This window comes from Mytilus galloprovincialis, chromosome 9, assembly GCF_965363235.1.
Source record: "Mytilus galloprovincialis chromosome 9, xbMytGall1.hap1.1, whole genome shotgun sequence".
NCBI lineage: Eukaryota > Metazoa > Mollusca > Bivalvia > Mytilida > Mytilidae > Mytilus > Mytilus galloprovincialis.
The window spans coordinates 46,349,161-46,360,642 of record NC_134846.1 but is presented as its reverse complement, the minus strand read 5'-3'; the positions used below and the strand labels follow the sequence as shown (position 1 = coordinate 46,360,642).

Below are 11,482 nucleotides of genomic sequence, written 5' to 3'. Positions count from 1 at the left end.
TCCTATATATATACCTTTATATAACCGCACCAAATTTTGTTTCTGAGACGAGTGTCGTGTCTGTGCCGGATTGGAATGGAATAAAGCATATAACGTACTATATGTAATTGTGCATAACCAGGGACTTTCTTTACTTTGTATAGACTGTCCCTTGCATAACTTACTAGAATTTCGTTTCTTGAACATATCTACAAATGTGTAAATTTTATTGATAAAAAGATCATGTGTAGCGTGCTTCATACATGTCATACGTATAATTGTGTTTCCTCATTGTTAAACCTATAGTTGATCGACGCCAGTTTCATTTGAACTTTTGTTAATAGCTGTCTCATTGGCAATTATACCACATTGCCTCGCTTTTATTTACATATTTTAAAAAACCAAAAATATCTTTAAAAAATCCATTAATTGCTATATTGCATGAAACAACTGTTGCTTAAATGTTTTCAGGCCTCAAATTACAGAAGGTATAAAACGAAAGAAAGATCAGCATTTGGTAAACTATCACAAGGTCCTCTTGGCAATGTTGAAAATGTTGTTCTATATTTTTCTTTTCTTGTTTCACGTTGTGGTACCTTGTCAGATAACCATTACTGGAAATAATAACGTGAGTTGTTGCACTGATTTGGAAAAGAAGGTCAGAGAGCTCGAGTCAAAAGTCCAAAGCAATGCATTGAAGGCAAAGGTTGAAGCACTGGAAGGGCGTATTGAAATGTTGGAACATGGAAAAAGTGGTACGTGCAAAATTTTATGAACCTTTTAAAAAAATTGTTTCACAATCTTGGACATTCTTGTCTTCTTATTAGATTACTTGCTTTGATTTTGAATTACTTGTACATCATTGGTTTTATAAATGTATATCATCAAATAGTTGTGGAATTTATCTCGATTTAAATCATTCATTAATTTTTTTTTTAGTATATAGAAACAGAATTTATCTAAAAATTAAGGGTGGAGAAAAACCATCGAGAAAAACATGCGTTGCTCAATATAAATAATATTTGTAGATTGATAACTTCATAACTCGAGTTGAACGCTGCGTCGTTTTATGTTACTGTGTGTGTTTTTGACTTAGTCTTTTTATGAAAACACTAGTACCATTCATCATCAAAAAGCTAAAGTTAAAACTTATTTATTTCACATACATATATAAGTTTTTCTTGTAAACTTTAGACTGTTACAACAGATTAAACACTGTACAAAAATGTGTTTGAAAACCATCTTCGAAAGGATCGACTTAGAAATTCTTATCACCAAAATGTCATATTTCATTTATTATGCATGATATTGTGACGTGAAAAGACATTCGGATTTTACCTTTTTTTATATGGGCGTTTTTCAATAAAAACGTATTTTTTTGTCCCAGCCACTTTAAAAAAAAAGTGTTTGATCTTTGCAAGTAATTTTTTGTGCAGTCAGTACACTGAATTAGATTTAACATTTTTAAGCAAAGAAACAGTTTATTTTAAGAGGGATTGATAAGATATTGACTCCTGAATGGCCCAAAACAACCAAAAGGGCATGTCCCTAAATTGTATTTTGGTGATGGTGATGTGTTTGAAGTTCTTACTTTACTGAACATTCTTGCTTCTTACAATTATATCTATAATGAACTTTGCCCATTAGTAACAGAGAAAAATATTTGGTAAAAATTTACATAAATTTACCAAATTAATGGAAATTGTTAAAAATTGACTATAAAGGGCAATAACTCCTTAAAGGATCAATTGACCATTTAGGTCATGTGGACTTATTTGTAGATCTTACTTTGATGAACGTTATCGCTGTTTACAGTTTATCGCTATCTATAATAGTATTCAAGATAATAACCAAAAACAGCAAAATTTCTTTAAAAATTACCAATTTGAGGGCAGCAACCCAACAACCGGTTGTCCAATTCATTTGAATATTTCAGGGCAGATATATATTGACTTGATTAACAATTTAACTCCTTGTCAGATTTCCTCTAAATGATTTGGGTTTCAGAGTTATAAGCAAAAAACTACATTTTACCCCTGTTCTATTTTTAGCCGTGGTGGCCATCTTGGTTGGATGGCCAGGTCATCGGACACATTTTTCAAACAAGGTACCTCAAAGATGATTGTGGCCAAGTTTGAATTAATTTGGCCCAGTAGTTTCAGAGGAGAAGATTTTTGTAAAAGATAACTAAGATTTACGAAAAATGGTTGAAAATTGAATATAAAGGGCAATAACTCCTAAAGGGGTCAACTGACCATTTCGGTCATGTTGACTTATTTGTAAATCTTACTTTGATGAACATTATTGCTGTTTACAGTTTATCTCTATCTATAATAATATTCAGGATAATAACCAAAAACAGCAAAATTTCCTCAAAATTACCAATTCAGGGGCAGCAACCCAACAACAGATTGACCGATTTATCTGAAAATTTCAGGGCAGATAGATCTTGACCTGATAAACATTTTTACTCCCGTCAGATTTCCTCTAAATGTTTTGGTTTTTGAATTATAAGCCAAAAACTGCATTTTCCCCCTTTGTTCTATTTTAAGCCATGGCGGCCATCTTGGTTGGTTGACCGGGTCACGCCACACATTTTTTAAACTAGATACCCCAAAGATAATTGTGGCCAACATTGGATTAATTTGGCCCATTAGTTTCAGAGGAGAAGATTTTTGTAAAAGATTACTTAGATTTATGAAAAATGGTTAAAAATGGACTATAACAGGCAATAACTCCTTAAGGGGTCAACTGACCATTTCGGTCACGTTGACTTATTTGTAAATCTAACTTTGCTGAACATTATTGCTGTTTACAGTTTATCTCTATCTATAATAATATTCAAGATAATAACCAAAAACAGCAAAATTTCCTCAAAATTACCAATTCAGGGGCAGCAACCCAACAACAGATTGACCGATTTATCTGAAAATTTCAGGGCAGATAGATCTTGACCTGATAAACATTTTTACTCCGTCAGAGTTCCTCTGAATGCTTTGGTTTTTGAGTTATAAGCCAAAAACTGCATTTTACCCCTATGTTCTATTTTTAGCCGTGGCGGCCATCTTGGTTAGTTGACCGGGTCACGCCACACTTTTTTTAAACTAGATACCCCAAAGATGATTGTGGCCAAGTTTGGATTAATTTGGCCCAGTAGTTTCAGAGGAGAAGATTTTTGTAAAAGATAACTTATATTTATGAAAAATGGTTAAAAATTGACTATAAAGGGCAATAACTCCTAAAGGGGTCAACTGACCATTTCGGTCATGTTGACTTATTTGTAAATCTAACTTTGCCGAACGTTATTGCTGTTTACAGTTTATCTCTATCTATAATAATATTCAAGATAATAACCAAAAACAGCAAAATTTCCTCAAAATGACCAATTCAGGGGCAGCAACCCAACAACGGGTTGACCGATTCATCTGAAAATTTCAGGGCAGATAGATCTTGACCTGATAAACATTTTTACTCCCGTCAGATTTCCTCTAAATGTTTTGGTTTTTGAATTATAAGCCAAAAACTGCATTTTCCCCCTTTGTTCTATTTTAAGCCATGGCGGCCATCTTGGTTGGTTGACCGGGTCACGCCACACATTTTTTAAACTAGATACCCCAAAGATAATTGTGGCCAACATTGGATTAATTTGGCCCATTAGTTTCAGAGGAGAAAATTTTTGTAAAAGATTACTTAGATTTATGAAAAATGGTTAAAAATGGACTATAACAGGCAATAACTCCTTAAGGGGTCAACTGACCATTTCGGTCACGTTGACTTATTTGTAAATCTAACTTTGCTGAACATTATTGCTGTTTACAGTTTATCTCTATCTATAATAATATTCAAGATAATAACCAAAAACAGCAAAATTTCCTCAAAATTACCAATTCAGGGGCAGCAACCCAACAACAGATTGACCGATTTATCTGAAAATTTCAGGGCAGATAGATCTTGACCTGATAAACATTTTTACTCCGTCAGAGTTCCTCTGAATGCTTTGGTTTTTGAGTTATAAGCCAAAAACTGCATTTTACCCCTATGTTCTATTTTTAGCCGTGGCGGCCATCTTGGTTAGTTGACCGGGTCACGCCACACTTTTTTTAAACTAGATACCCCAAAGATGATTGTGGCCAAGTTTGGATTAATTTGGCCCAGTAGTTTCAGAGGAGAAGATTTTTGTAAAAGATAACTTATATTTATGAAAAATGGTTAAAAATTGACTATAAAGGGCAATAACTCCTAAAGGGGTCAACTGACCATTTCGGTCATGTTGACTTATTTGTAAATCTAACTTTGCCGAACGTTATTGCTGTTTACAGTTTATCTCTATCTATAATAATATTCAAGATAATAACCAAAAACAGCAAAATTTCCTCAAAATGACCAATTCAGGGGCAGCAACCCAACAACGGGTTGACCGATTCATCTGAAAATTTCAGGGCAGATAGATCTTGACCTGATAAACATTTTTACTCCCGTCAGATTTCCTCTAAATGTTTTGGTTTTTGAATTATAAGCCAAAAACTGCATTTTCCCCCTTTGTTCTATTTTAAGCCATGGCGGCCATCTTGGTTGGTTGACCGGGTCACGCCACACATTTTTTAAACTAGATACCCCAAAGATAATTGTGGCCAACATTGGATTAATTTGGCCCATTAGTTTCAGAGGAGAAGATTTTTGTAAAAGATTACTTAGATTTATGAAAAATGGTTAAAAATGGACTATAACAGGCAATAACTCCTTAAGGGGTCAACTGACCATTTCGGTCACGTTGACTTATTTGTAAATCTAACTTTGCTGAACATTATTGCTGTTTACAGTTTATCTCTATCTATAATAATATTCAAGATAATAACCAAAAACAGCAAAATTTCCTCAAAATTACCAATTCAGGGGCAGCAACCCAACAACAGATTGACCGATTTATCTGAAAATTTCAGGGCAGATAGATCTTGACCTGATAAACATTTTTACTCCGTCAGAGTTCCTCTGAATGCTTTGGTTTTTGAGTTATAAGCCAAAAACTGCATTTTACCCCTATGTTCTATTTTTAGCCGTGGCGGCCATCTTGGTTAGTTGACCGGGTCACGCCACACTTTTTTTAAACTAGATACCCCAAAGATGATTGTGGCCAAGTTTGGATTAATTTGGCCCAGTAGTTTCAGAGGAGAAGATTTTTGTAAAAGATAACTTATATTTATGAAAAATGGTTAAAAATTGACTATAAAGGGCAATAACTCCTAAAGGGGTCAACTGACCATTTCGGTCATGTTGACTTATTTGTAAATCTAACTTTGCCGAACGTTATTGCTGTTTACAGTTTATCTCTATCTATAATAATATTCAAGATAATAACCAAAAACAGCAAAATTTCCTCAAAATGACCAATTCAGGGGCAGCAACCCAACAACGGGTTGACCGATTCATCTGAAAATTTCAGGCCAGATAGATCTTGACCTGATAAACATATTTACCCCTGTCAGATTTCCTTTAAATGCTTTGGTTTTTGAGTTATAAGCCAAAAACTGCATTTTACCCCTATGTTCTATTTATAGCCGTGGCGGCCATCTTGGTTGGTTGACCGGGTCACGCCACACATTTTTAAAACTAGATACCCCAATGATGATTGTGGCCAAGTTTGGTTCAATTTGGCCCAGTAGTTTCAGAGGAGAAGATTTTTGTAAAAGTTAACGACGACAACGACGGACGACAGACGACGGACGACGACGACGCCGGACGCCGGACGCAAAGTGATGGGAAAAGCTCACTTGGCCCTTCGGGACATGTGAGCTAAAAATGAAGAAATAAATGTTATTTTTACTTTACATAAGTTCTTTAATAATTCAAAAGTATGTTCAGAGCCAACATATTTTAATAAACAGCTTTCAATATAGGATTTTTAATTTCAGAAGGTGTGTCCCTCACAAAATGTCCACTACGAAACGAAGTCATTAAAATTTGCCAATCAACAGTTTTATAAAATCAATGTAATTTTTGTTTGCAAGAGATATAAACATTAGGGTCTTAAAAAAGAAGTGATGCTTTTATAACGGCAATTAAATTGTTGGTAAGAAAAATTGAGCACATCAAATGGACCAGAGTGATACCGTATTTTTGTTAATGTCCACTTCGAAACGGGTCAAATCTCCTTCAGTATCTGGTTTTAAAATTATGAAAAAAATATCAGTGTACAGCTTAATAAATGCTTTGATGAATACAATCAGTCTTATTACTATTGCAATATAGGGATTGTGGGGGAAAATAAAACATGCGAATATGTCCCCTACGCAACGGTCCCCTACGAAACAAGTATGGGAGAAAAACGTTTCGTAGTGGACACTACCACTACCATGCAGTCTTTTTTTTTTTTTTAATCTTTTTTCAATTATATTCGTGCAAAACAAAAATAACAAGGGTTAGTTTCATGTAAATTTTATTATGTTTTTATTAACATATAATAGGGTTGATGTCAACTACGAAATTTTTGTCCACTACGAAACGGTTTTGTCCACTACGAAACGCATCAAAATGTCCACTACGTAACATGAGTTGTACCTTCATATACATGTGAAGTACTGTCTAATCTTTATCGATAAAAAATGTTTTCCAATTCAGAAAAAAATGAGATTTTTCTAGTATTTAAAAACAAACTGGAATGTCTATAGGAAACATTTAAAATTGCAAAAAATATGTGTGTTTAGAAGAAGTTTCGTAGGGGACAAAACGAAACAGTACACAAATTATGAAAATAATATCATTTTAAAGAATATTTAAGATTGCACTTTTTGTTTACAAACAGGTCTATAATAGAGGTATTCAAAATAACTCTTGAAATTAAGTTTTAGACAAGTTGATTTTCCATTTTTTTAGGTCTGAAAATAAACTCATCATAGATACCAGGACTAAATTTAGTATATACGCCAGACGCGCGTTTCGTCTACAAAAGACTCATCAGTGACGCTCGAATCCAAAAAAGTTAAAAAGGCCAAATAAAGAACGAAGTTGAAGAGCATTGAGAACCAAAATTCCTAAAAGTTTTGCCAAATACAGCTAAGGTAATCTATGCACCATATTTTTTAAACCATATTTTTTGTTGCATTTTTTTCTATTTTCGTAAACAAATATATGACATAGTATAGTCTGATTACACTTTATCATAGTATACCTTAGCTTTTATTGAAAAAACGCCCATATGAGAACTCAGATATCTTATTTTAGGCACGCTGTCGCGTACGTCTTATCAGTATTTTAAAAATAAAGGATAAACCATATTTGTTGTTGCATTTTTTCTATTTTCGTAAACAAATATATGACATAGTAGTCTGATCACACTTTATCATAGTAATATATTGAACCCAAAAGTGAGCTTTAAATTCATACTTATTTTACAGCTTTTCATTACAGGTCGGTAGTCTGTTTCAGTCTGTTTACATATTACAATACTGGAATTTGATTGGACAATAAATATTAACTTCATTTCAAGGTTAAATTCCACATTTTATGTCAATTTTTATTGTACAATCAAATCCCAGTATTTATTAAACAGACTGAAACTCCAACTACCTATTGTTTGCAAACACTCAAGCAAACATGATAAGCAAGTCGATCAAAGTTTTGTTTTGCATGCTTTAATAGAAAAGCTGTAAAAGTCGATTTTTTTTTTAACCAGGATTGTGTGGTAAGAAGAATCTAGCATTGCATAAGAAGTGCGGACAAAGTTCATATGATAAAGGACATCCTTCATGTGGTATTGGTAATAATGGGAATCTCAATACCTATATGCACACAATAGTCTACTGGAAGAATGGTGATTGGCACGGCGAAAGTAACCCGTATTGGTGGGTTGATTTGGAAAACAGTTGTCTGATAAAACAAATCAGAATTTACAACAGGAAAGACTGCTGTGGTAAGTTTTTAATTTCAATAATCGTTTTTTTATGTTCATTGTTAAACCACAGTCACATGAATTGCCAGCAATAAACATGATAAAGATAGAAAATCTTAGGTGAAAAAAATAACACAATTTGTATTACAGAGAACTGAAAGCTAGTATACTACTGGTAATAGTATAATATAACAGACATGCACGTTACAATCTCCCTCTCCCAGCCCCAAAAACACAGACACCATCAATTTTCAATTAAATATTATTATTGCAAGAAATTCAGGTGTATGTGGTTGAACTCTATAGAAGAAATTAGATTAAGTATTTGTTAGAAATTGGGGTTTTATGACAAACGCGATAACTTTTGTTTTCTTATTGGTATGTTAGCTTTTTATCTGAACCGACAAATGTTCTGATTTTGTATCATAGATGGAAAGCATATATCCTTTGTTTTTTTCTATTAAAAGAACAGTTCATGATAGCACGGATATCAATCAAGAACACGAGCATTATGATATTTCAATGAACACACTTTTCTCGTAAACATATAATACTAAGACTATAGAATCAAGTATAAAAAATGTAATTTTTGTCCTTTAATACAAAATCACACAAAGTATAATGCACACACAAATACGAAAAAAAAATTCATTACATATACATGATATACTTGTATGTTATTTGCTTGAATATAACTTTTGTACCTTTTCACCTCCCTTTTATAGGCTTTAGACTCCGTAATGTGGAAGTTACCGTTGGAAAGGCTTTATCTAGTATGAAGTTATGTGGGTTCTATAAAGGTCCAGCTGCAGACGGAGAAATTGTAAACATATCTTGCACAGAACCAATAATAGCACGTTACGTCAAAGTGATGATAAAGGAGAAGAATACAAAAGACACGTTCATCCATGTTAATGAAATTGAAGTTTACTCTCAGTAAATAAAAGAAAAGCTATTTAGTACTTGTGTTTTTTGTTATGAGGACTTTAAATATAAGTATTTTGCTTAAGATTAAACATGGACACAATTTAGGTTTCAGCGTTTTAAGCCAAACGATACGTGTTTAAGATTGCTAACCGATTACAGTTCTTTCTGATCGGAATGAGGATGTTAAATTAGATTGTTCGTGTACCACTCTCTTTGAAAAGAACCTTTGTACTCTTTTAGAGATGTGTAGATTTTATACTGTTCTTCACAATGAAGCAGAATAGGAATTGGTTATCACTTTGCTATATAAAGAAATGTTGTTAATTGTGAACCAATATCTCCACTTTTATAAAAAGTAATCAATGCTGTTTTAATCATTTGTTTTATCATTTTACTTTTATTTATAAGAAAATGAGAATCATTGCATTGTGCTCATCCTTTTGCATATGATTGGCAAATGAAATATTTGATCGTCGTTTGTTTGAATTTTTAGCAAATAATTTAAATCATTAGAAAGGCGATTTTTTTTAAACAATACAAACATCATCTATGCACTAAATTCCTTGTAATAGTAAGTTACTAAAACATTATAGCATTGATTTAAAAAAAAAAAACAACAATAATTTAACTTGATGATGCTGTTGAAAGTTGCGTTGAACACAACTCAATCAATTGAAGAAAACACGACAAATAAAACGACAAATCTCCGTTTTAAGGTTATTAAAAAAACAACAATCCTAATAACGCGAAATAAAGTTAGACACAAGAGTGAGTATTATAAAAGATATATTTTGTATTTATATACGTTCATCTGTCATGTGTGGGTGTGTTGACAGTTCATTGATTTCACGTGAATAGGGTGGTTAACACCTGTTATTATTCATTTGCACAATTATAAAACAATTGAAGTTACCATCCTTTAATCAGTTCATTTCTAAAATTTCGAATTATTTTAGAAATAAAACATTTTTAAATTATTAAAAGTGAACATTTTGATAGAATAGCAAATAATTAGAATGAAAAATCATGCAAAATCACAACATATTTTTTCATAAAAGTTAAACTGCAAGAAATACAAATTAAAAATACCACAACGAACAAAATTTATATCGAAAAAAATCTTTTCCCTTAACACTATGTGAATTTGCACTCTTACCTAATGACGTTAGCTGAAGGTAAGAGTGCCAAGCTTTCCTATATAATGGTAGGCAGTGATGTTCTTCCCAATGAAATGCCTACATGTATTTCCTTAATGGTGGAAAACACTAATGCTGCCTTAGCCATACCTCTTAACATTGTTAGTGGTGTATATTTATGTGGGCTTATTATAGCTCAGAAGAATATATTAGGAAAGCTAATACTCTTCGAGTTTATCTATTCTCACTCTCATTTCAATCAATTCTTTCACTTTCTTTTCTCTTTTCAGCTGTTCTTTTCTTTTCTTTTGGTTTCTTTTCTCTTATCTTCTCAATATCTAACTTCATTTCCACTCATTCACTTCCTTCTTTCTTGCCTTCTCGCTCCATTTGGTTTTACTCTCCTTTCTATTTCTCTTTAGCGAGTGTGAGAGAGTGTTATGATGTGTGTGAGAGTGAGAGTGAGTGTGTGATAGAGAGAGTGAGGGGTGAGAGTGAGGGGGTGAGAGTGAGAGTGAGAGTGAGGGGTGAGAGTGAGGGTGAGGGGGTGAGAGTGAGAGTGAGAGTGAGGGGGTGAGTGTGTGTGAGTGAGATTGAGGGGGTGAGTGTGTGTGAGAGTGAGGGGATAATTGTGTGAGAGTGAGTGGGTGAGAGAGTGAGAGTGAGGTGGTGAGTGTTTGAGAGTGACAGTGACGGTTGAGTGTGTGAGAGTGAGGGGTGAAAGTGAGGCTGTAACAGTGAGAGGGAGTGGTGTGTGAGGGAGTGAGAATGAGTGAGTTAGAGTGAGAGGGAGAGGGAGTGGTGTGTGAGGGTGAGAGGGTGTGAAAGGGTGAGTGAGAGAGGGTGAATGAGACAGTGACAGTGGTGAGAGTATGTGAGAGGGAAAGTGTGCGAGAGTGAAGAGGTTTTGAGTCGGACAGGGTATGAGAGTAAGAGGGATGGAGTGAGTGTGAAGCGATAAAGAGAGGAAGAGCTTTGTGAATGAGAGTGAGAGAGTTGAAGTCATATCACTTCGTTAGTTTTATGACATCCGAGTTGGTTGACTTGGTAGAATATCCGTTTCATAGATGAAAATATATGGATATGTTCATAATCTTGTACCCTTTTCCTGATTGTACATAACGTACCGAATTCGACTTACTAAGTATTACATGGACTTATAACATGAACTAAATAATAAATAACCATACATCATCTGATAGAATGAAATTCAAAACAGTGTGGCTGTGGCCATTGATTGACACATTAAATTCATCCATTGACTAGGACAATTTAGATGAACGTTTGTATGTAACGACCAATGCTCACTATGTACTTTTTAAAGACACTTAAACTATGGGGTCACCAAAGGTTCTCAACACCTTAATAAAGTAATTCGAAAAATTAATCAGAAATAACACGATGTTTTGATTTATATCAATTATATAAATCTTTTAAACATAAAGGTTATTCCTGATTAATTTTTCGAATTATTTAATAATTAAAGGCGTTAAGAAACCTTTGGTGACCCCACAGTTTAAATGTCTATCGTAGGTACGTCGTGAACATTGGTCGT

General features: G+C 33.6%; 1 long non-coding RNA gene across 1 annotated transcript; it reads left to right on the top strand.

Moving 5' to 3' along the window:
• The first annotated feature begins 471 nt into the window (after positions 1–471).
• LOC143046920 (uncharacterized) lies at positions 472–8,819 on the top strand. Its single transcript, XR_012969309.1, has 3 exons — positions 472–734; positions 7,649–7,885; positions 8,590–8,819. It is a non-coding gene; the product is annotated as an uncharacterized LOC143046920 (long non-coding RNA).
• The last annotated feature ends 2,663 nt before the right edge of the window (positions 8,820–11,482 follow it).